The sequence below is a fragment of the Sitophilus oryzae genome, unplaced genomic scaffold (genome assembly GCF_002938485.1).
Source record: "Sitophilus oryzae breed Bouriz unplaced genomic scaffold, Soryzae_2.0 scaffold_85_pilon_pilon, whole genome shotgun sequence".
Taxonomy (NCBI): domain Eukaryota; kingdom Metazoa; phylum Arthropoda; class Insecta; order Coleoptera; family Curculionidae; genus Sitophilus; species Sitophilus oryzae.
Genome location: NW_022147483.1, coordinates 4,016,419 through 4,042,972, shown reverse-complemented (window position 1 = coordinate 4,042,972; position 26,554 = coordinate 4,016,419). Strand labels below are relative to the sequence as shown.

The 26,554-nt window shown below is 32.4% G+C and overlaps 1 protein-coding gene and 2 long non-coding RNA genes across 3 annotated transcripts in view; 1 reads left to right on the top strand and 2 right to left on the bottom strand.

Moving 5' to 3' along the window:
* Window positions 1–26,554, bottom strand: part of LOC115890197 (epithelial discoidin domain-containing receptor 1-like) — a 189,530-nt gene that overhangs the window by 11,172 nt on the left and 151,804 nt on the right. The window lies entirely within an intron of this gene.
* Window positions 12,022–12,720, top strand: LOC115890113. Its single transcript, XR_004051564.1, has 2 exons — window positions 12,022–12,387; window positions 12,443–12,720. It is a non-coding gene; the product is annotated as an uncharacterized LOC115890113 (long non-coding RNA).
* Window positions 12,935–13,970, bottom strand: LOC115890112. Its single transcript, XR_004051563.1, has 2 exons — window positions 13,468–13,970; window positions 12,935–13,408 (listed from the first exon to the last, which is right to left on the bottom strand). It is a non-coding gene; the product is annotated as an uncharacterized LOC115890112 (long non-coding RNA).

Below are 26,554 nucleotides of genomic sequence, written 5' to 3'. Positions count from 1 at the left end.
CCATGGGTATATTGATAAATGAGTTCTAAATTACAAGAAAATACATTTTCTACCGAAACTTGAAGAGATAGGTAAAAAATGGTATAATACAATTTGATAGATAATTAAATTGTGCATCTGATTCTCATAAAATATACAGGGCGTTCTATTTAAATTAAACAAGTTATTGCCGTTTAAACCTAATAATTATTTAAAATAAATATTTAGACACTCTGTATAAGGTAGTAAAATTTTTATTATTGCAACACAATAACTGATCAGTAAATAAACTTCAGTAAATATTTAGCATTAAAAACATTGAGACCCTCGGAGAAATAAAGCCTTAAAATTTATACTGCAATTTCACAAAATCGAAAATATTTCAGAAACGGTAAGGTTTAATTGTAATAAACCTTAATCAAATTTACCTTTATTTTAATCGTAGAAACTAAAAATGTAATAATATACAGGGTGTTCCATTTAAAAAAATACAACTTTGATATTTTTAATTTATTTGGGACACTCTGTATCTTGTAAACATATTTTTAAATTGTAGCTCTAATAGTCCTTCAACGAACCCAAAACTTACAATTTGTAAAAATCTAATCGTTTAGCTACAATACTCCGTGTCGTATGTTGTGAACAACCCTGTATGTTCTGTAAGGCAAATGGGAAAACACCAACACTCCTCATCACTAAGACGAAACCTATTAAGTGTCATAAACTACGGTATGACTGGTATCAGAGATGGAGAACTAACCTCTATAAAACCGTCTGAGATACCGGCTTTTGTCCAACCCCCGATGCTGTTTGATGAGTTATAACTCAATAAAGAGGAATACAATAGATGAATAATTAAAAACAATGTCAGTCAGAGAAGATAATTAATTCCTCTTCATAACTCTGTTTGATATGATTTACGTTTCTTTATATATAGTACTTAAAAAAAATTAGACATATATGGTAATCTCAAAACAATTTCTGATGCACGTGATCAACTTTGAGTGATAAGCGATGGCGACAGAGCTGCCAGATTGTGATGGATTTATGAGATGAATTGAAAAGTGACAAACAATATATTTATTCATTTTTTAAAGATTTTTACGTTTTATTTTTAAATTAATAACTAATATTTTAGTAACTAATTGATTTATTTGTCTGATAGCTTATTTTACTTATTACATATTGACATAAACTAGTCCATTACGAAGATTATTCTAAGCGTTATTATGAGTTATTTGTTTATTTATTGATGTACAATCTTACAACGCCACAAGTTATTTTAGTTAATAACAAGTTCTTACTTGTTATTACAAGTGGTAATAACAAGTAAGAGGAGGATGCTATTAATGCACAAACTAATAATCACAGAACTGTTTAAATGCTTCGGCATATTTTTAACACACAAGTTCAAGAAATGCAATACAAAAACTCGAAAATTTAGTTCTTAAAAGAAGTGTTTGTGCTTAAAAGTGTAATGTTTAAAAAAAGACTATGAAAATAGGCAAAAAAGAGAATTACTCACAAAGATTCAACAACAACACGATATTATACAAAATAATAACTGACACTAGGATAATAATTGTCAAATAATGAAGGACAACATTGCTGAACACGGCGCAATGTGACCAACATAGCAATAATAAAATTCGGTTTAAACTAATTTTTGCAGCTTTAATCTAAATAAAATATCTGTTACAATCCTTATTTGCTCTATAAAATAAAATGAAGAGCTGCTCGGTATCTTAAATTATACAACAAATTTAAACATCTTTGTCTAAATTTCATTTAGTATATAATATAATTGTCTAAATTTCATTTAGTATAGTATATATAATCTATATTAATATATAAAATCCTTAAGTGACTGATATACTGATTAATCACGATCCTGCTCAAACCACTCAACGTAAGAAGTTCAATTTTGGCATACAGGTTGATTCTAGGGTGTAGAGGTTCGATAAGAAGGGATTTTTCCAAATTCCAGTTCCAAGAGGGTGAAACCACCCCTCAAATATTACAATATATTTATTTAAAAAACGATCAAGTTTCCGAAAAAACGCTTAAACACGTATATTTTATTTTGTTTTTTACATATTTTAATTTTTTTCTAAAAATGTATAAAGGGTATTTCGAAAAATCTGGTCATTGATTAATCACGATCCTGCTTAAATCGCTTGACGTAAAAAGCTGATTTTTGGAAAACAGATTGACTTTAGGGTTAGAAGTTACATAGTTAGTTAGGTTCGATAAGAAGGGATTTTTCGAAACTCGAATTCTAAGGGGGTGAAACTATCCCTCAAATATTAAAATATTTTTTATTTAAAAACCGGTGAGTTTTTCGGAAAAAACTCTTAAACACGTATATTTTATTTTGTTGTTTTACATATTTTAAGGTTTTTTATAAATTTATACAGGGTGTTTCATAAAATATGACCATTGAGTAATCACGATTCTGCTTAAACTGCTTGACGTTTAAAGCTGATTTTTGGCAAACGGATTGACTGTGGGTGTAGAGGTTCGATATGGAGGGGTTTCTCGAAACTCAAATTCCCAGAGGGTGAAAACGCCCCTCAAATATTACGGTTATACGGTTAGTCTTTTGGGAAAACACTTGGACGCATAATTTATTTTGTTTTTTACATATTTTGAATTTTTTTAAAAAATCATACAGGGTGTTCCAAAAAGTTGGGTAATTGATTAACCACGATTCTGCTTAAACTGCTTGACGTAAAAAGCTTATTTTTGGCAAACGAATTTTTCGAAAGTCAAATTCCAATGAGATGAAACTACCCCTCGAATATTACCAAGTTATATAATATATATATATATATATATATATATATATATATATATATATATATATATATATATATATATATATATATATATATATATATATATATATATATATATATATATATATATATATATATATATATATATATATATATATATATATATATATATATATATATATATATATATATATATATATATATATATATATATATATATATATGTATATGTTCCCTTATATATATATAAATATGTTCCCGTCATCCCTTCGTGGGACATAGGGCTTCTAAGAGATGTTTCCATCTGATCCTATTCTGAGCTGTCTGCTTGATCTCTCCCCATATTTTCCCGACCTCTTCGGCTACAGAGGTTACTGTTCTTCTCCAAGTATTCCTTGGTCTTCCCCTGGCACGTCTTCCCTGTGGATTCCATTCAAGTGCCTGTCTAGCGATATCTCTGTGGGGTCTGCGCAAAATGTGCCAAATCCAGCCCCACTTTCTTTTCTTAATTTCGATATCTATTCGATTTTGTGATGTTCTTCTCCACAGTTCTTCGTTGTTAATTTGATTGGGCCAGAAAATTCTTAATATTCTTCGAAGACACTAAGTTATATAATAATATTGCCATATTGTTTTTTTCTCATGCTGACATAAATATGAGAAAATTTTATCCAGTTTGTATGTTAATGGAAATTCTTACCTTGCTTTATCATCACCATTACAAATCATTAATTCGACGCGAACCAAGTCGCTGGTACACGCTAGTATTTAGTATAATTTCATTTTATTATTTAATACATGTCTATCTATTAAACTAAATCAGCAAAATTATAGTAAGAACTTTCTGTTCTGTTTCGATTCCCAGAACAAAGTGTCCTGTTTTCTAATGAAAAATTAACTGCAATTTCCAGAAGTTTCTCTGCCTATTTCTCGTTTTAAGTTAATTATTCTGACTGGGACAGATTGGCCGCGCGCGGCACTCTGACTAATTGCTAGCAATTTCCGCCGCTATTGTTTTTCTAATGAGATTTTAAACAGCTCCTCCGGTTCAAAACAACGAGGCCTATCTCCTATTTTTTTCTCCTCTAACTGACCGATTTCATCGTAATTAAATTCTGGCGTTGTAGCTCTCTCTGACGAGATCGCACTGCATCGATGTGCCAAAGAAACTCAAATTAGTTCCCGCTATTATGGCGTTTTCAATTGGCATTGTCTGCTAATTAAAGCTAATTGAACATCCTTTGAGCCAGTCTGTTTAAAATATTAATTACTATTATACAGGGTCTCATACGGCTCATACGCCGCGGAAGCTCCGAGGAGAAAGGTAGTTTATATAGAAATGAAATTTTGGCAGCATATGTAGGTTAACTGAAAGCATTTTATAAAAATATCTAGAATTATACAGGGTGTCCCCAAAAAAAAGTTACACATCAAAGTTGTTTTTTTTCTAATGGAACACCCTATATATCGATTTTTGGATTCTAGGAGAAAAATAAAGGTGAGTTTTATTAAAAAAGCATATGCCTAAAATGTAAGGATTTTGACATATTTCACATTTTGTAAAAATGAAAAGTAAATTTTAAATTTCGATAATACCTACCTAAATTTTAGTTGACCTTGTATAGCCTGATATGTAATTACAGTAACCATTGTATGTTAAACCAAATGGAAATTTGACCCGAAAAGTTATACAGGGTGAGACAAAATTAATATGGAACATTAATCAGTTTTTTAAAAGCAAATTCCTCCTTTGTTTTAAATGGAACACCCAGTATATTTTTCCGGTGTTCAATGGGTAATTTATATATCTTCAAAATATGATTAAGGTTTCCTTCCCTCAGACAAAGATTTTCCTAGATATTTTAATTTTTATGATTTTGCGTCAGTAGATCTTTATTATTTGAAAAAATCTAGGGTGGCTGTGTGATATACCTTTTGTTAATTTAACAAAAATTAAATATTGTAGAGCAAAATACTCAACGGTAATAAAAAGATACACGTTTAAAACATATTTTAATTATTACAGAATTAAAACTAAATATAAACCTATAATTATGTGACAAAAATTAGCTAGATGAAATCAAATGCTCAAAATGCTTCCTTTCCTGTTAACTGCATAGAATGATTGTCTTTTCAAAAGGATCTTTCCATTTTATAAGGCATATGTGGAGCTCTACGTCAAAGAGCAGCTACAATAATTTCTATCATGTTGTTGACAATAGTTGGTCGAGTTTTGTAAACACTGTCTTTAAAATATCCGCATAAAAAAATCAGACTAGATAATATTAGGAGCATTTAAGTATTCTATTAATTGCTGAATGCACACTATATACATTCATCAACTAACAGAATCATATCAATTCTTTTTGATGTAGGATAAGTTTTCATTTTCGGCAAATTTCTGATTTTTTTTGTTTTAACTGACACAAAATGATAACTAGTTTTTAAAATTGGACTAATTAGACAGCTATGTTGAAGTAACATAATTTTTTTCGATTTTATCAGATTTTATCAAATAAAGATCTACTCAGAACAAATCATGTAAATGAAAATATCTAGGAAAATCTTTGTTTGAGGGGTAGGCAACTTTAGTAGTATTTTGAAGAAACATGAATCCTCCATTGAATATCGGAATAATATACCGGGTGTTCCATTTAAAATCAAAGAGTAGCATGCTTTTAAAGGTGACCAATGTTTAATATTAATTTTGTCTCACCCTGTATAACTTTTTGGATCAAGTTTTAATTTGATTTAAAGTACAATAGTTAATTTAACTACATATTAGGCTATACCGGGTAAATTCCAATTTAGGTAGCTTTTATTGTAATTGTAGCGTTATTGAATTTTTTTCCTTATTTCTATAAAATGTTAAATATATCAAAAACCTTACATTTTAGTCATATACTTCTCTTATAAAACTGACCTTTATTTTTCTCCCAGAATCTGAAAATCAATTAATATATAGGGTGTTCCATTACAAAAAAGACAGCTTTAATATGTAACTATTTTTGGGGACACCCTGTAGAACTCTCTATATTTTTAAAAAGTTCTCTGAATTAACCTACATATTATGCTCACAAAATTTCATTTCAATACAAACTGTCGTTCTCCTTGGAGTCTCCGCGGCTTATGAGCGGCGCCACCCTGTATAAAAGGCTATACTAGGCTAATATATTCAAGGTGGTTTACCAATGCCACCCTTTTAAACCCTTTTAAATAATCATTGAACCCAAACAGATACGTGTTACGGATAACTGACAATAACAACATCGTTTCAGGAGAAAATTCCATGGACCGGCGATCCGCCGGCCGATCCTTGGGGATCTAACCGGACCCACCTTACTCGGGCAAATTATTTCCGGGATCGCCAGGGAGAGCCGGCCTCTCCCTGCACTCCACGCGTCCCGGAATCCCGGAATTCTGCCCGGACTAATACGACAGACAAGGAGTTTCGTGTCAGTGGACAGTGGGCTTAAATGTTGACAAAAAACTACTTTTTTAAACAAATATGTTGATAGTATATTTTGAAGTGAAACTTCTTACTAACAGCTATTAAATTGAAGGATTTGAAGAATATATACAGGGTGGAACCTCCGGCAGCATATTCTGCAGATAAAAATAAGTAAAAAAGTTCGTATAAATGTATCTCCCAAAATGCTTAGTTTTGGAGATACAGGGTGTAGAAATTTAGGTGAAGTTTTTTTTAGTTGACCTTTTTTGTGGAACATCATGTATGATCCGGTCCTCACCATCGATCAACCCAGTGGCGTCTACACGATAGCCTTTGCGGACGACTTAGCCATTGTGTATATAGGTAAAGGTCTGGATGAAGCCAAGAGACTTGCAACAATAGCCGCTAAAAATATAAGGCAGTGGATAGAAAGCAGAAGGCTAGAACTAGCTCCTGAAAAGACCTGTAGTTTGCAGACTGACCGACAGACCAGAACTGGTAGGATTTTGGAGGTCAAAATTCTGGGAGTACAAGTGCCAATTAAGGACGAGATTAAATGACTGGGCGTCTGGCTAGACAAAAACGGCACCTTTGTCTACCACACTCAGACAAAGGCAAAGAACGCAGCGGAGAGTGCAAGAGCTCTAACCAGACTCATGCCGCGCGATGGTGGCGCCGGCGATTGGGCACGCAGGATGCTGTCAACTGCACACGCGTCTGCTGTGCTGTATGCTGCACCTGCACGGGCCGAAACCGCTCTCAAGCTCGCAAAGAATGTTGACGCTCTAAACCGGGCACAGAGAACGGTGCTCCTGTATGTAAGCAAAGCAAACAGGACAAGTGCTCGCTGGGATTATGCCTCTAGACCTACAACCTAGAAATAGGAGTGAATCTTACAGGCTAGAAAAAGGTGCTATAAAGGCAAAGAACGAAAAATTCCTGGAGCTGTGGAATAGAAGATGGCAAAGCAGCGATCGGGGCGGCTGGACTCGGCGCTGGATATCAGACCTGAGACCATGGCTACGGAGAGACCATGGGAGACTGACCTACTGCTTGGTGCAGTTTCTGAGTGGACATGGTACGTTTGCTGCCTACAGGCATCGCATCGGAAAAGCTGCCCCTCCCCACTGCGGAGCTTGTGGCGATGTAGAGGATGCCGGGCACGTACTATAGGAATGCGACCGACATGCGGCACTGAGAACTGAGACGGAAGCCATCACAGGACCTCTGACTGAGGGAAGCCTCATCACGGTTATGCTGCGTGATGAGCACTGCTGGAAGGCTGTTGACCAGCTGTGTGTCGACATCCTTATTGAAGTTAAGTTTACGAACTAGAGCGATTCAACGTCGACGGAGTGACGAGTAAAGGTAGGAGTGGATGCATCCGTATGCCTCACGGCGATTGACATCCACACCTAGCATAGGAGAGGGGTTTAGTGGGTATAATGCGGCTAGTATCGCATTGTCGCATCGAACCCCACACTTCGGCGGTAAATTGCTGCCCCTCTTCTCTAACAAAAAAAAGGGTGTAGAAGTTTCATTTTTATTTCGATTGCTTCCAAATAATTTTCAACTCTGTGGTTTGTTCATTATTCATGTTGGAGATTTATATTTAAATTAATGTTAATCGTTAAACAACCAATAGACTGTGTGAGTAGAGGAAGATGGCCGATTCTACGCCTGGAGGAGCAAGAGGAGCCGGAGTAGCAGACGCAAATCAGCTAAGAACATGTAAAATAGGTTAATAAACAAGAATAAACAGGTTTAAACAAGAAACAACAGCTTTTAACTGCTTTGAACCGCTTTTTAGCTTAAAACAACAGACCTGTTAATTTTTTGTTCAAACCCGTTTATTTTTGTTTTAAAGCTGTTGTTTCTTGTTTAAACCTGTTTATTCTTGTTTATTAGCCTATTTTACATGTTCTTAGCTGATTTGCGCCTGCTCCTCCAGGCGTAGAATCGGTCATCTCCCTCTACTTGTGTGGAATATGTATTTCTTTTTGCATAATCTATATAATGCATTTGTATATACAGGGTGAGTCTTAAATAAGTGCAAATATTTTCAGCGCTGGTAGATCTCGATAAAAGAAACATATTTTCTCTTTACCATTTTTCAGATAAGTCCAAAATAACCGAGTTATTTAAGTTTGAAAATTAAAAAAAAGATTTTTTTGAAAAAAAATTGAGAGCCACCGGATTTTTTTCGTATTTGCATCCCTTTTATTGCCTTAACCATAGAGTAAAGCCGTAACTATGGTAATATCAGAGATTAAGAGATTATACCCATAGATAAAAGAAAATAATCTTCTATTATTATACCGTGGGAAAATTTGTGGTGAACAGGCAGTTCTAAAAAGTTTTCGAAAAATATACAGGAAAATTTAAAAGAAAATGCACGATTTTCAACATCTCTTTTTTGCAAAAAAAACCTCATAGACATGTTCATGGGGTCGAAATATACCACCCCTGAAAATATTTGCACTTATTTAACACTCACCCTGTCTAATCAAAATTGTGACTCTAAATTTTACATAACGTTTTTTTTACATACTAAATACGAGATAGCGAAGTTAAATTGTTTTACAAAAACGGTAGATCTACACCTAAAGGGGGAGCTCTGGCAACAAAGCAGCTATCACTTTTCCACCCGCTGGCTTGTGAGTCACAGCCGTCTCACGGCCGTCATTCAAGGCCGTGTATATAATAGTTTTTTACGCCTAAAAATAATTGTTACGTGTAAAAAATAGCTTTTTTACGTGTAACAAATAGTTTTATACACGTAAAATAAAAAATTTATAAGCAATTAAAACATCAATATTTTGCACACAAACACACGTCGCGTCACTACATATTTCTAGGCCGTAAGCTATAAAATATAAAAATATTACTATTTTTCGTCTCGCTAGCTTGTGTGTCACGGCGTGGAATTATTTTTCCCGGCGCGCGTAAAGAAGTTTTATTTCAATTTTTTTTTGTCCAGGAATCGAAGATTTGGCATCACTGTGCGCCGAGTAAACTTGTAAAGTTTATTAATGGACTGCGGCCAGCGACAATGATCGGCAATCCCTGCAGACCGGATCGCCGGGCAACACTTTGATCCGCTGTCAATCTGGCGACTATTGTAATTTTAACCCTACCCCCACCACATCTGGGGGGTCCAGGAGGGTGAAATCGGTTAGCTGGTTATTGTTTTAGTACTAGGGTTGTGAAGGGGGAGAGAACAAAGGCATTGTATGGCTATTATTAGGGGTTTTTAAAAAGTAACTTTGTTGAAACATCAATTATGTTATGTTTTATATTGTTATCGTATCACTAGTAGCAAAATAAGCCTTCGGCATTTAACGTTTTATGTAAAACTAGCTAGGTATTTTTACACAAATGAAGAAGGAAATTAAAGATAAAGGATTATACTATATCCGTATTGTAGCACATTTTTAGCCCACGGCCACACAGAAAGCGTTTTAGCGTTTTGCGTTTTTTGCGTGTCAAGCGCTTTTTGCGATTTTACCGTTTGAAGCGTTTTTTTCGATTTGTGTCCATTAAAACACGCAAAAGACGAGGCAGGTCGATGTCACAAGATATCAATTAGTAACTTCCCAAGCTCGTAAATTCCCTGCCCGTTCAACAATCAATCCTGTGAGAAAGAGATAGGCGAGATCGGCGCGGTTAGCGTTGAAAAGACGAAGATAAAAGATGCTGGGATTGAATTGTGGACGGGCCGGGGCGCCCGAATATATTATATTCGGTGATAAATACAATCTACTGCTAGTGCCAGTGGCGTGTGTAAAAATAATAAATATTATTTGCCATTTATTTTACGAATTTTAGTTTATATGTTTATAATTTTTTATGTTGTAGTGTTGTGGTTACTTGTTATAATTATAATATAATATAATAAATAATTATAATTATATAATAGAATAGCAAATATTACTAGATGCTAACGCAATTTTAGGACATGATTTATGAAGCATTTTGGAGTGAAACTTCTTTACGCGCGCTGGGACTTACGAGCCGTGCGAGGGACGTACGAGTCCGTGACGTACGAGCTAGCGAGACGGCCCTGACACGAACTTGTTGTAACGAAACGTGTTAACGGCTTAGAAATACGTAGTGACGCGACGTGTATTTGTGAGCAGTCCACGTGTTTATCAAAAATATTGATATTTTAATACAAATTTTGTAAAAGTTAATCAAATTATTACGTGTAAAAAAACATTTGTTACACGTAAAAACTATTTTTATTATTTTACGCGAATAAAACTGTTATTCGTAAAAAACTATTTTTGACGCATATAAAACTATTTGTTACTGGTGGAAAACTATTTTTTATGCGTATAAAACTATTTGTTACGTGTAAAGATCTATTTGTTACACGTAAAAAACTATTTTGTTACGTGTCAAAAACTTAATGTTTCTGGTAAAAAACTTTTTTTACGCAAAAAAAAAAATTTACGCGTAAAAAAATCATTTGTTACACGTAAAAAACTAATTTTTACGCGGCAAAAACTTATTGTTTCTGGTAGAAAACCTTTTTTACGCAAAAAAAAATCTTTTTTTCGTGTAAAAAACTATTTGTTACGTGTAAAGATCTATTTGTTATACGTAAATAACTATTTTTTACGCGCAAAAACATATTGTTTCCGGTAAAAAAAACTTTTTTACTCAAAAAAAAATATTTTTTACGTGTAAAAAACTAAGACTACACTTACGTGTAAAAAATTAACTAACTTAATTTTTACGCGCCAAAAACTTATTGTTTCTGGTAAAAAACTTTTTTTACAGAAAAAAAAAATTACCTGTAAAAAACTATTTGTTACACGTAAAAAACTATTTGTTTCTGTTTTTTTACGCAGAAAAAAAAACACTTTTGGAAAATATTCCTTTAATTGATTATTCTTTCAACATTTCAAACTACATTTTTTTTAATAGAGTCTTCCTGAAAAACAGAGAGATTAGATGTTCTCTATAAAAATATTTTTAGGTAATATCCTAAAATAAAAAAAATGCATACTAAATTTATTTTTATTGAATTATTAAATATTACGTCCGCCTATGATGGGGTCTCATAGAAAACGCTAAAGACGCTACCGAAAACAAATTGATTTGTTTTTATTTGCGTCTTTTGCGAGACACGCCGAACGCTAGACGCTTTTGGTGGGGCCACTCCTATATAATCCTGTTATTTTGTTTTAGACGCAAAAGACGCTTCACGCTAAAAACGCAAAAAACGCTTTCTGTGTGGCCGTGCACTTAGACTTCTTTATTTTTAAAATTGTGATGGTCAAACATCAACAAAATATTCCTTATGTTTGGACTAAATTTTCTCGGAAATAAAGACATAATTTAAAATACCGTTACAATACGGAAAATACAGTGATATAATATAATTTATATGGTTTTGTAACAAATTGCTCGCTATTGTATGGCAAATACTGAAGCTCTGCAAACCTTAATCAAACCTTAATCAAAGCACGTGTGGTATAAAACTTTAATACATTAAAATTTTAAAGAGCCCGTTTTTCGTGACGGTGAGTGTATTTCTTTATTCAAAATAATTATAAAACTTAATATTAGAGTGTATTTTAAAATGTGAAGTAGTTATAGGATTTGTGTCGTGCTCTTCATGTTTTGTTTCTAAGAAACGCAACCGACAAATTATATTACTTAGACAATGAAAGAGAGGGGACAGGTAACACGGCAGCTGAAAGTGAGTCAAGTTGTCACCACGCGAAATTCTCCAATAGCGTAGCATCAGAAATTAGCTTGTACCTAGACGGTACAAAAGAGGTGGCTTTATCCTGACGAAAGTTCAAACTCTCGAAACTTTCGTGTAGTATCGGGGGCGGTCGTGCGGAGCCGATTGTAAACCGCCTAAGCTCCTCCTCCTTTCTTCGTTTAGGATATGTCTAGGCCGAAACAGAATAAAAACGTGTTCTTCTTTCAAATTTTTGGGCAAATAGACAAAAATTTGACGTTTATCCCTAGATCATATATATAGAAATACATTTTTAAGATATTTGTATATAAATTATATATGATCTAGAGATTTATCATGTGACGAGCAGATTTTATGCAAATATTTAAATTAATCTGTGAATTAATCTTTAATAGCATTATGTAATAGTTAATATCTTTTATGGGTAATTACCCTTTTATGTAAATATTTTTTAACAATGAATGATTTTGAATGTAACATTGATTTTTGATTTAGTGCTGGTTTGGCAGATTAAGATTTATGATGTTTTCATAATGTTTTCCGTCAAAAGAAATTTATATTTATGAATTAGTTTTCAGCGGAAGGCTTTAGTAAAAAATTCGAACCTTAGTAACCGTTTTCTTTTTGCCAAAAAGGTAGATATTTTTTTATGTTAGAAGTTATAACTTAATTGGGCATTGGGCATCAAAATAAACATGTGAATATCTTGACTTGGTGTTTGTTGTCTACTTTAAGTGGTACTGAATTTATTAAAATAAACGTTGTTTTCTACATTTCTGTTTTATTTCAATAACAAAATACTGGTCCTACACTAGTGTAATAACAAAGACATCTAAATTTTAGCCGAACACACGCTGACCATTTTATAATCTGATTTGGTCGATTTATGATAGAATTGCAGGAATTGTATCACCTTCAACGAAATCAGCTAAGAAGTATTTAAAATATTAAAACAAAACCTTAGAGGGAAAAAATAAAAGGCAAAACCGATTTTTAAAAGAATTTAATATAAGTATTCCAAAAAAAATATTTTAACGCCACATGATGTAACACAAAAAGTAGGTAAACATCAGTTATAAAAAAAACATTAGAAATTTATACAGTATCCTTTAAGCTAGGCTCACGTTTTTCTGCAGAAATAAGTATTTCAATTCAACACATTGACTATCACAATAACTACACTAACTATATCAACTGGTTAAGCTCCGCATTATGAATATTCTTCACCCGGTCCTATTTTCAAAGTGAAGTAATGTAATTTTGATCCTGATTTATAAACAATATTATTTGAATGAAACTTTTGCTTTTAATTTTCCTGCCATGCTGGTAATTGCTTTGGATTTGTATTAACATTTTCAGGGTTAGAGTTCAGTATAGTTTGATGTTGAATTCCTTTCTAACACAATCTCACAGCTTCAGGCTTCAGGTTTACATACTATTCATACGCTGTAGATTTTTGACCTAAAAGAATCACTAAATATAGAAAAACTATGGGGAAAAGTGTTTATCATAAGCCTTACTTTTTGTTTTGATAAGGATATGGCCTGCAACTTTAGGCTTCCATAATCACTGACAAAATCTTGCTTTAAAATATTTGAACACACGCCTCCTATTTCCTTTTAATTTCTGGAAATTTGTAACAATTCATGGTGAACACTACTAATAATTTCCGTGTTTCTTATATCTTTGAAAACTCCACTGGGCAGTCTGGGCTAGCATTTAAAATAAATATCAAAACTAAGGGCTTCTATTTTCTATGTTATTCACGAGTTAAATTTTTGGTTTGTACCGATTCCGCATTTCTAGGCTTTCAGGTTCTGATTTTGCAAGATAACTTTACATTTTAAAGTATTTTAGTGTATATTTCCACCAAAAACAAATTGCGTTGACTTTTGTTTACAATTTAAAATACAAATAACGAGGGGAGGAGCCGAGATTCGATAACTTCTAATCGGGACCATTCGGTTTACCGTTCGCTTGCGTTCGGGTTTTCGATAACTTGGGCTTTCGAGAGTTTATGGTTCTCCCGTACAAAATATTTATTAAAACGTAAACTAATATATCGTTCATTTTTGAGTAATGCATATACAATTTTGTATTTTATAGTCTCACCTTTATAATATTAGAATATCTAAGTCGATAATGCAAAATTTATTTAACAGTCACAGTGGACTGATTATCATCATTGATTATTATCAAGACAATTATTTATTTATTAACGTGTGTATAATGTATAATTAAATAAAAAATAATGTAATAACATATATTTTAAACGTGTATATACATATATACTGTATGATCAAAAAAAAACGGCGTCTTGTTTGTTTGGAAATGACAATTTCACAAATAAATATTAAAAATTACATTATTCATTGAATATTGAATCCGTAAGCAAGTGTGAAGAGAATTGGCTAGATTCATTATTATACCGTTTAATCGAAAAAAAAAACGACGTCCAGTTGGCTTGTAAATTACGATCGATGACATTCCCCATATAATTCTACATATAAAATTACATAAAAACTATACAAAACGACATCGAAAAAAGACGGCGTCAGCGATGGCTATGAAATGAAGATCGCTGTCATTTTATATGTCAAATTATATGGGGAATGTCGTCGATCGTTATTTACAAGCCAACTGGACGTCGTTTTTTTTTTCGACCATACGGTATAATAATGAATCTAGCCATTACCCTTCCCACTTGCGTACGGATTCAATGAATAATGTAATTTTTAATATTTGTTACCTTCAATCAAAAGAATATCCTATTTTTAAGAATATCCGAATTTATTCACAAAAAAATAAAACAATTCTAGAAGCTTTGTGTTATTTTATTTATTTTTAAATTTTTATTAATTACTCACTGAAACTATTATTATACACTTAAATTAGCAAATTTTTTGAAAGAATATTTAAAAAATATATGTATGTAGTAACAAGTAGCCCACGACAAGTTTGTCCACCCCCAACAAATCTTGGCAGGTAAATTTAACTTTTATATAACTATACATATAGATTTTTTTTCACTAGAATTTTTCATTTTTTTATAGTTTACATGTATTTTACATCTTTGATAACAATACTTTATACATTTTTTTACATGTAAAATATATAAAAAAAATGTTTATTGCAGAAATTGTATTTCTCTGATTATAATCCCCTACGCCACTGGTGAAATCCCGTCTGAGTAGCAATATTTATAGTTTCAAACATTAATTATAATACAGAATATTGAAAATACTGCTTAGAATTATTAAAAATAGTTTGATTTGGATGTGGTACAAGACATATTAAAAGCATTTTACATATTTTTACTGCTATAATGAAAAAAATGTACATTTTATGACCACATAACAAAAGTTGTGTATCGATTTTTACCTATGAAATGTAATTCCAGCCACTTTTTTCTCGCTTCGGCCTTTGCAGCCATACTCTGAACATCTTTTTAGTCTAAGGAACATCTCACCATACTAAACAACACAGTTTATAAATCTAAAACAAAACAGTTGTCACAAAACAACATAAAAATTCGGTCGGTGTCACCTCGAAATCTTGTCACCAAAGTATGGCCGCCGATCGAATTTTGGCCTCACTATCCGATCACGGGAGAATATGCGTGTTACCCGTTCCCTCTCTTTCCTTGTCTAAGTTATATTACAATAAAAAAAAAAGATAATGCGTTTTAAAATGGCGGCGCCGTTTCTTGTTCGCTGCTGGCCGGAGATTTTAAAGAAGAAGAGCCAAGGCGTATGCCCGTCTCTCACTGTACAAAAATGGAAGCCCAGAAAGAGAGCAAACGTAATGATGCACCGGGTGTCTGTAATGTGGTTTCCCAATTGCGGACGCGCCCCCTAAACCCTATTTCCTTGGTCGCTAACTCAAAATTTTAATTAATTATTATTCCACGTGCGTTATTGTATATAAATTAAGGCAGGCGCCACGCCACTATTTCCTATTTCGCCTTGCTTGCCGCACTTGGAACCGATAGTTCCTTCACTATTTACCATAGAGTTGTTTAAAGTAGATCATTGAAAACTCACACTTCAATAATACCGTACATGCATGATGCAGTCAATAAAGTTTTGCTTGTTTAAAAATTCTAATAGCTATGTAATTCTAATTCTAATATAGTACACCAAGTTGCCTGTCAGCGCATAGCCTATAAGGCTATACAATGTAATCAAATATTGAGCCGATCGGCTCCATAAGAATGTATTGTTTTCAAAATATTCAAAATTAACAATTTCTACCTGATAAAAATACAATACATTTACAGTATTTTACTTATTTTCATATTTTATACCAAATAACATTAGTAAGTGAAATGATATATAAAAAAATCATCATAAAACCCTTTTACCTAATCTAAAAACATTTTTTTTCTATCTGAACAATATTTTCATTAAACTTTCTATTTAATATAACTAAAAAAATCCTCAATAACACACACATCTCTATTCTAACATCATAACCATCAAAACTACTTTCCTCGTCCCCAGTCGTTCGCGGCACACTTCAAATTAGCAACAATTTTGACAGTAGTGTACAATTTTCCCGGTTAGAAAGTCTTGCTTCATTTTTTTCCGATATTTTTGTATGTTTTTGCGGAAAAACTTATTCGGGAGTGATTTTTTTATCGTGGCAGTCTTCCTAGGAATCCAATGCATGTTCTAAAGTGGTAAGTCTTTGGAAACTTTGTTTATTTACAATATTTTCGTCATGTTCTAAATAAAATTATCTGCGTCGGCGGCAAAAGCCAGGAATTCCATGGCAGTCGCGATGAATTTTCTGAGTGCAGCCGAAACCATCACCGATCGAGACTGTCGATGCGGCTGGATTTTTTCAGGCACCAGCAAAAATTATCGACGACAATTTAATAATTCTAAAATACAGGGTGGCGACTCTCATACGCCGCGGAGGCTCCAAGGAAAACGATAGTTTGTATTCAAATAAAATTTTGTGGGCATATGTAGGTTAATTCAGAGCACTTTTTAAAAATATAGAGAGTTCTACAGGGTGTCCCCCAAAAAAGTTACATATCAAAGTTGTGTTTTTTGTAATGGAACACACTATATATTAATTGATTTTTGGATTCTGGGAGAAATATAAAGGTGAGTTTTATAAGAGAAGTATATAACTAAAATGTAAGGTTTCTGCCATATTTAACATTTTCTAAAAATAAAGAACAATTTTTAAATTACAATAAAAGCTACCTAAATTGGAATTTACCCGGTATAGCTTAATATGTAGTTAAATTAACTATTGTGCTTTAAATCAAATTAAAACTTGATCCAAAAAGTTATACAGGGTGAGACAAAATTAATGTTGAACATTGGTCACCTTTAAAAGCATGTTACTCTTTTATTTTAAATGGAACACCCAGTATATTATTCAGATATTCAATGGAGAATTCATGTCTCTTCAAAATACTATTAAGGTTGCCTATCCCTCAAACAAAGATTTTCCTAGATATTTTCATTTACATGATTTGATCTGAGTAGATCTTTATTATTTGATAAAATCTAGGTGGCTGTGATATGTCTGACGTTACTTCAATACAGCTTTCTAATTAGTTCAACTTTAACAACTAGTTATCATTTTGTGTTAGTTAAATCAAAAAAAGTTTCCAGAAATTTGCCGAAAATGCAAACTTATCCTACATCAGAGATAATTGATATGATTCTATTAGTTAGTGGGAATATTTAAATGCTCCTGATTTTATCTAGTCTGTTTTTTTTATGGGGATATGTTAAAGACAGTGTCACAAATTACCTATAACAGATGCGAAAGAAAGCGACTGCATCGGAAACCGTTCGGCAAACCCGACACGCCTATTGAGTGGTGTAAATACACCAGTCGTTTAGTCCGGAAACCCATGCTCTGTCGTATTCGCTTGCTGGAGTGACATAGTGCGTGGTTATATGTTCCTTTTTAAAAACGCGTGTAGGATTTTTGTTGAACTTTTGAACTGTTATTTCTAAGTTTTGGTAATTTGTATATCTTATTTAAAATGGGATACAAATGTGTTTATTTCTAAGGAAAAATAAGATATTTATAGTATAAAAAATTAATTTATTTAACAAAATTTAATTAACAATGTAACAAAATGGTTACCTTTCTATTGGTTCTATCGGACTTTTTTCGACTATATAAATCTTTATTTGTAAACTTTAATACATCAAATATTTTCAATCTAATAAATCATTTAATGATGTAAATAAGAGGAAATTTCTCACATGGGTGGTCAAATTCTATAGTTTTCATTATATCAAACATCCTCTGAGAAATGTTTTCAACTCAAAATGCCTTTAATTATGTTTGACTACGTCATTAAAAAGGGTCTTCAAATACATCAATGTGATATTTGTCTAAAATTTGCAAAAGAACCCGAATCTCTGGATAACTCGAAATTATTTACCCATATAAAAGCCTTTGATCATGAAAGTGGAAAAATTTGTTCATTTTATTTACAGGCTGGAAAAATTATTTATATTAAATTTTGATGAGTTTTGCACTGAAGAAAACATTCAGAGGCTGTTTGATATAATGAAAACTATAGAATTTGACCAACCATGTGAGAAATTTCCTCTTATTTACATCATTAAATTATTTATTAGATTGAAAATATTTTATGCATTAAAGTTTACGAATAAAGATTTATATAGTCGAAAAAAGTCCGATAGAACCAATAGAAAAGTATCTATTTTGTCACATCTTTAATTAAATTTTGTTAAATAAATTAATTTTTTATACTATAAATATCTTTTTTTTCCTAATCTCCTACGAACTGATATAATATGACGAGTAATCTATTAAATTACTGTAAGATTATATGCCTCAATAACATATTGGTGCAGATTATTTACACCCAAACAAATAATAACCCAAACTATACATTGATGCGGATTGTCTATGAACTCTTTCTGAAGTTCACAGAAACCTGAACGCGGAATTCGGTGTTCTTTCGCATCTGTTATAGTTAATTTGTAACAGTGTTTACAAAACTCGACCAACTATTGTCGACAACATGAGAGATCCTTTGAAAAGACAATCATTTTATGCAGTTAACGTGAAAGGAAGCATTTTTGAGCACTTGATTTCATCTAGCTAATTTTTGTCAAATAATTATAGGTTTATATCTAGTTTTAAATTGTAATAATTAAAATATGTTTTTTTTTAAACATATATTTTTATTACCGTTGAGTATTTTACTCTACAATCTTTAATTTTTGTTAAATTAACAAAAGGTATATCACACAGCCACCTAGATTTTTTCAAATAATAAAGATCTACTGACGCAAAATAATAGAAATTAAAATATCTAGGAAAATCTTTGTCTGAGGGGTAGCAACCCTAATAATATTTTGAAGATATATAAATTCCCCATTGAACACCGGAAAAATATACTGGGTGTTCCATTTAAAATAAAGGAGTAACTTGCTTTTAAAAGTGACTAATGTTCCATATTAATTTTGTCTCACTCTGTATAAATTTTTGGGTCAAATTTTAATTTGGTTTAATATACAATGGTTACTGTAGTTAAATATCAGGCTATACAAGGTCAACTAAAATTTAGGTTGCTGTTGAAATTTAAAATTTACTCTTCATTTTCACAAAACGTGAAATATGTCAAAATCCTTAGATTTTAGGTATATGCTTCTTTAATAAAACTCACCTTTATTTTTTTCCTAGAATCCGAAAATCGATTAATATATAGGGTGTTCCATTAGAAAAAACAAAACTTTGATGTGTAACGTTCTTTGGGGACACCATATTAACTACCGTGCTCCTTGGAGCTTCCGCGGCGTATGAGAGGCGCCGCACAGTGCTTCGAACATATGGCTCTAGAGGACAAAAATGCAAAACCTCTTTTATTGTAGGCAATTTATTCAAACTAGGTTTATTTGACACAAATGATGAGTACTCCCATTGTACTAAATGATGATGTTCTTAGTCCCACGTTTATGAAAAAAAAATTATAAATAATAAAAATGTTGGAGCTGTGTTCCATCCCAGGAAATAATAAGTAATTATATTATGAAAACGGTGTAAGTATTAAATAAATCCCTGTGATAAAAAAGAATTGAAATAACATTAGAACATGATTCCTACAATATAAGCCTAATATAAGATAAAAATGTTTTTCTTTAATGGAAAAGAAACATTAATGTTATATTTAATTAAAAAAAAACTTAAGATACTATAAATTTACTTTAGGACAACAAAATGCATAGATCGTAACTACTCTGATTCAGAAGAATCACTGGTGACAGAATCTTCCAAATTTATAGTATCCAAATCGCAGGTAGATGAAGTATCCTCACATGTAAGATATTTCTGTACATCATTTTCTAATATGTTACCTTTTCGCGTTGTTACTGTTCTTTTTGTTGGTATGAGGGGTTCGGATGTTAATAGTTACCTCTTTAATAGACAATATCCATATATTCATATATTATTTTTTCCTTTTCTCGGGTATGAGGTTTTATAATAAATTGAAAGATGGAAACTTTTTTATGCGACGTTTCGCTCCAACATAGTGGGCTTTTTCAGGCATAAGTGATGTCTCATTTGACTGGAAGGTTCATCAATATCTAATAAAGAACACATTTTTTGAAATACAAATATTTTGAGTTCTTGTCCCTATGATCAAGCCAAGTATTAACCAGATCGGCGTTACTTATCAATTTTACTCCATCTGAAAAGTATTATAAAATAAAGTTCGCCGCAAGCAGACGCAGGTGAACTATACAAAAATTAAAAGTGTATGAATATGACAACAAAAATATTCAATAAATACGATATGTTTTGATATGTTTTTTTTAAATGCCTTTTTGAAGTTTGAAAACCTAAAATTTTTATACCCATTTAAGAATCATCTTAAAAAATAAATAAAAACTAAACAATCACGAACTTGTTTAGAAATAAATTTAAAGTACATACCTTGTTTAACAATATCCATAGTGGCTTTCAATTAAGTACGTACCGCTTAACTCCATAATATACAGAACTACTATGAATGTTATTTTTTTTCACTGATAAGATAATGATCGCAAAATTTATTTTTAGTGAAAATATTTGCTAACAAAAAACGCTGTTTATGAAAAATAATATACAGGATGGTTGAACATTGCTATAAGTATAAAATCACATATTCAGATATTAGTCAATTTTAACTTTTTTTTTGATTTTTGTCCATGGGACGAAGCACTCTGCGCCGCGGCGCCCTGTATAGAATTGTTAACAAGCTTTTTCCTCGTTCAAAAATGGCAAGTTAAATATAATAACAAAAAATGATAGATAAATGTAAATGTGTAATTCAATTTCAACCAACCCTACTGTTACAGCAGCATAAAAAAACTTTATTTACCTCGTTTATAAAATGCATAAACAAATATTATTGAACAGTTATCGTGATTTACCGGTAGATACTCTATTATAAATATACACTATGCTCACAGTTTTTTTTTCGTTTGCCGTATAAAATGTGCAAACAATATTCGTGCATTAATATATTATTTGAATTCGATCAATAATGGAGGCCGAGATATATAGGGTGGCCCATCGAAAACGTCCCGCAAGGCATAACAGCCAGGGTATTATTTTTTTTTCGAAAAATCCAAAAACACGTCAGTTTTGTTTGTGAGGGGGACAACTTTTGCCCCAAAAATTATTGCAAAATCTTCAACCCTCTAAGCGGGGGCGCCATCCCCCAACTTTTTTCAAATGGGAAGGGGGGTCAAGTAGCATCGCAATAAAAAGGGCTTTCTATTCTCTATATTTCCCCGCTTCCTTTTTAAAAATCGGTCGTGTCATTTTGAAAATATGAAAGACTGAAATTTGAAAAGTACTTTTTTTGCAAAAAACGCATAAATTGAATTAAGTAAAAAAAACTTATTTTATTAATGAAAAAAATGCTGAAAATGTTGCCCGTCAACCTCCATTTTTTTTTAGAATTAGAATGAGTGGGAGGGGGGTTAATCACTTCGACCTTAGAGATCCATTGTGTCCCCCTTTCTTGAATCATAACTCATCATACAGTCCCAGGGCTTTGACAAAAGCCAGTATCTGGGACGGTTTTATAGAGGGTAGTTCTCCATCTCCAATATCAATCGTACCAAAATTCATGGCACGAATGGTTGTCGTCTCGGCGCACTCAGTGATGAGGTGTACTGGTGTTTCACCATCTTCCCCAGAGAATCTGCATTCGCCGTTTCTTCTTAGTTTCAATCTACTGAGGTGTTCATTGAGGAGACAGTGTCCTGTTAAAAACCCCGTGACAATCCGAAGATTGTTCTTACTCAGACCCAGGAATATCTGTGATTTTTCTTGATCATAAGCCCTCAGAAACTTCTTCGAGTGTCCTAGACCATTGCAAGATTTCCATTCCAGGTTGCGGATGGAATCTTCCAAGTTCTTGAGTTCCGCCTTGAGTTGGTTACCACTTGGAAAGCAGAACGGTTCTGGTCCAGTTAGTGGAGTGCTCGCTCCTTTCCTAGCTGGATTATTTGCTTTTTCATTGCCTTCTATCCCTTGGTGAGCAGGCACCCAGTGTAGGAGGACTTTGTTTTCTTTGCCTAATTTATTCAGCTTCTCTATGCATTCTTTGACCAATTTCGAATTGATTGATACTGAGTTGATCGCCTTTAACGCTGCTTGACTATCAGATAAGATGGCTATTTCTTGTTTCCGATAGTTCCTATCTAAGATAAGTTGTACGCATCAACCTCCATACAGTAATACAAATTATTTTCAACCCGTTCTAAAACATTCTGAAGAACTTGCGGTGTCACTTCGCAACAAACATCAATAATTCGTCTTCGCAGGTCTTCTAATGAGGTGGGTGAAATACACTTTCCTTTTTATATGTCCCCATAGAAAAAAGTTTAAAGGAGTCAAGTCGGGTAACCGGGGAGGCCACTCAATTGCACCCCTTCGCCCTATCCACCGAACGGGAAAGTTATTGTTTAACTAATTACGCACATTCTGAGAGTAATGTGGAGGTGCACCGTCTTGTTGAAATATTAGTTCCGCTTCAACGTATCCAGGATTGTTCTCTATGATGTCAGTTAGGGCTGGGTCGATGGTATTTTTCAGTAAATCCAAGTACATATCACCTGTTAGATTTCCAGGAAGAAAAAAAGGACTCACAATAGAATTTCTAAAAATACCAGCCCACACGTTCAATTTCTTAGGGTTTTCTGTGTGCACCTCGTGAAAAACCCTGGGGTTGTCCTCAGCCCAGTACCGACAGTTGTGCCGATTAACTACACCTTTTCTAACCCGATCGTTCATCCTTGTAGCAAGTGAAAAAATGCGTAAACATCTAGAAATAATAAGAAAAAACAGCAAATTGGTCGAAGGAATTTATCCTTATCATTTACTCTGATAAATTTTTAAATAGACTTTTCAAATTTCAATCCTTCATATTTTCTCAATGGCTCGACCGATTTTCAAAAACGAAGCGGGAAAGTATAGAGAATAGAAAGCCCTTTTCAATGCGGTACCACTTGACCCCCCTTCCCATTTGGAAAAAATTGGGGGATGACCTGGATATTTTATGATGACAAAAGATTTTGCAATCATTTTTGGGGCAAAAATTGTCCCCCTCGCAAACAAAATTGACGTGTTTTTGAATTTTCTGAAAAAAAAATTACCCTGGCCGTTATGCCTTACGGAACGTTTTCGATGAGCCACCCTGTAATTGTTGCACCTTTTATTTGAACAATGGGATCAAACGTGGAAAAGTTGTTTATTCGGAATAATTTAGCCACGTAAATACGGAAATAAATTGCTTTATATTGTTTATCGATCTTTATTTAATAAAATATTTAATTTGGCTATAAAATAGTAATATGGAGAATTTCGTGTAATTTCCGGGATTTTGACGTGTAAGACAGTGACGTAGACAGCTTAATGAAAAATCAAATGTATTAAAAAGAGATAAAAGTTGGATTTGTACATTTCTTCTATAAAGGTATTGCCGGATTTTGCATCAAAATTTCAAACCGCACAAGTAAGTGTTTACGAAAAATGTTGCATCTAGGGTTGGAACTTTTTTTACTATACCTGTAATAGATAATAGTTAGCTGTTAGCTTAGATATATACAGGATGTCCCATATATACAGCACATCGTAGTTTCACAACGAGATCTATCGATTAAAAATATTTTTAATATGGCGGCACTTCCGGAAATACCGAAAATTGACAGCAACTTTCTTATTATTAAACATTCTATATCTGTAACGTTGACGGTTTTTGAGAAAAAAAATATTTAAAATTTTTGAACGAAAAAAACTGCCTGTCAAAAATATGTGTATAGCCTAAACGTCAAATTTAGTGATTACTACAGCCACTGTGCCACTCAACTTTTTATAATAAAACTTAATATACTCAACTACTATTAATACATAAAAACTCTGGATTTTAATAATAAAAAGACTATTATCTGATCAGTTGGTTGTATCTTGGTATCTATTCATAAAAAATCTTCATTCGTCAAGCAATTTTACTTTTATAATTTTTAAACTACCTGTTTTTGTTCCTTGATCCTTGATTTTTACGCTTTTGCCAATTGACAATATAAAGAATTATTGCCCTACGAATTGGTACTCCCTTGTAAGAACTTAAAATATGAAAAAATCTCAAAAAATGCAATCAAAAGACTGTTAATAAAATTACAAAAGGCAACAATCAATGAAGAAGAATTGTAAAGTCAGTTAACAGCAACAACCAAAAAGAAAAGAGGCAACAAAGCAATGAGGTTTTTGAAGGTCCGGAGTGCGGAAGAGAGATAACATCACGTATCGGGCCTTTCAGTCACAGAAAAGCTCATGAAAGAAAACGCCTTGCGTGACCATCTTCTGATGCGTTTTAAATACTCGTCAGCGAGTAATGGCAGTATGCTTTTACATACATACAAAAGAAATAATCTGTGAATAATCTGTGAAGCATCAGAATTAATAAATGTAAAGATAGTATGAACAGAGTCAACGGTCCAATTCCTTCAAGTTCTTTGTTCCTACTACTCTAGTGGCGGAAATCTAACTTTTACGCTCAGTGACACAAATTACCTATAACAGATGCGAAAGAAAGCGACTGCATCGGAAACCGCTCGGCAAACCCGACACGCCTATTGAGTGGTGTAAATACACCAGTCGTTCAGTCCGGAAACCTATGCTGTGTCGTATTCGCTTGCTGGAATGACATAGTGCCTGGTTATATGTTTCTTTTTAAAAACGCGTGTAGGATTTTTGTTGAACTTTTGAACTGTTATTTCTAAGTTTTGGAATTTGTATATCTTATTTAAAATGGGATGCAAATGTGTTTATTTATAAGGAAAAAAAAGATATTTATAGAATAAAAAATTAATTTATTTAACAAAATTTAATTAAAAATGTGACAAAATAGTTACCTTTCTATTGGTTCCATCGGACTTTTTTCGACTATATAAATCTTTATTTGTAAACTTTGATACATCAAATATTTTCAATCTAATAAATCATTTAATGATGTAAACAAGAGGAAATTTCTCACATGGGTGGTCAAATTTTATAGTTTTCATTATATCAAACAGCCTCTGAGAAATGTTTTCAACTCAAAATGCCTTTAATTATGTTTGACTACATCATTAAAAAGGGTCTTCAAATACATCGATGTGATATTTGTCTAAAATTTGCAAAAGAATCCGAATCTCTGAATAACTCTAACTCGCCTTTGATCATGAAAGTGGAAAAATTTGTTCATTTTATTTACAGGCTGGAAAAATTATTTATATTAAATTTTGATGAGTTTTGCACTGAAGAAAACAGAATTTTGACCACCCATGTGAGAAATTTACTCTTATTTACATCATTAAATTATTTATTAGATTGAAAATATTTTATGCATTAAAGTTTACAAAAAATAAAGATTTATATAGTCGAAAAAAGTCCGATAGAACCAATAGAAATGTAACTATTTTGTCACATCTTTAATTAAATTTTGTTAAATAAATTAATTTTTTATACTATAAATATCTTTTTTTTCCTAATCTCCTACGAGCTGATATAATATGACGAGCAATCTATTAAATTACTGCGAGATTATACAGAAAAGTCCACAGACTTCGAGACATAAAAATAAAATATTTAATGCCTTTGACACTGTCACCCCTGATATGTTATCCAATGTGAGGAAGGGATTTTATGATCGTTTTGGTTATTGTTTAATGCAAGAGGGAGGCACTTTTGAACAATTTTTGTAATTTTTTAAATTTCATTATCCTGTTTTTTTATCGTTTACCGTTTTAGTAGTTTTAATACACACTATGATATAAAATTTATTATTATTATAATGTACATTATTAATACTATTGTTCATTCGAAATGGCATTAAGGCCCAATTGCAACAATGATTTAAATTTTTCTTAAAGATAAGTAGAGCTTAGAATGAGCTGTATTTATATTTACTTTAATATTCACCTTAAATGAGGGAATTTGACTGATACAATTTTTGAATTTCAATTGTTTTTAATGATACTAACAATTTTAGTTCAATTTTTAATAAAATTTATTTAATATTAATAGAAATCCAAGAGATTTGAAACCTCTTTTAGCGATTTA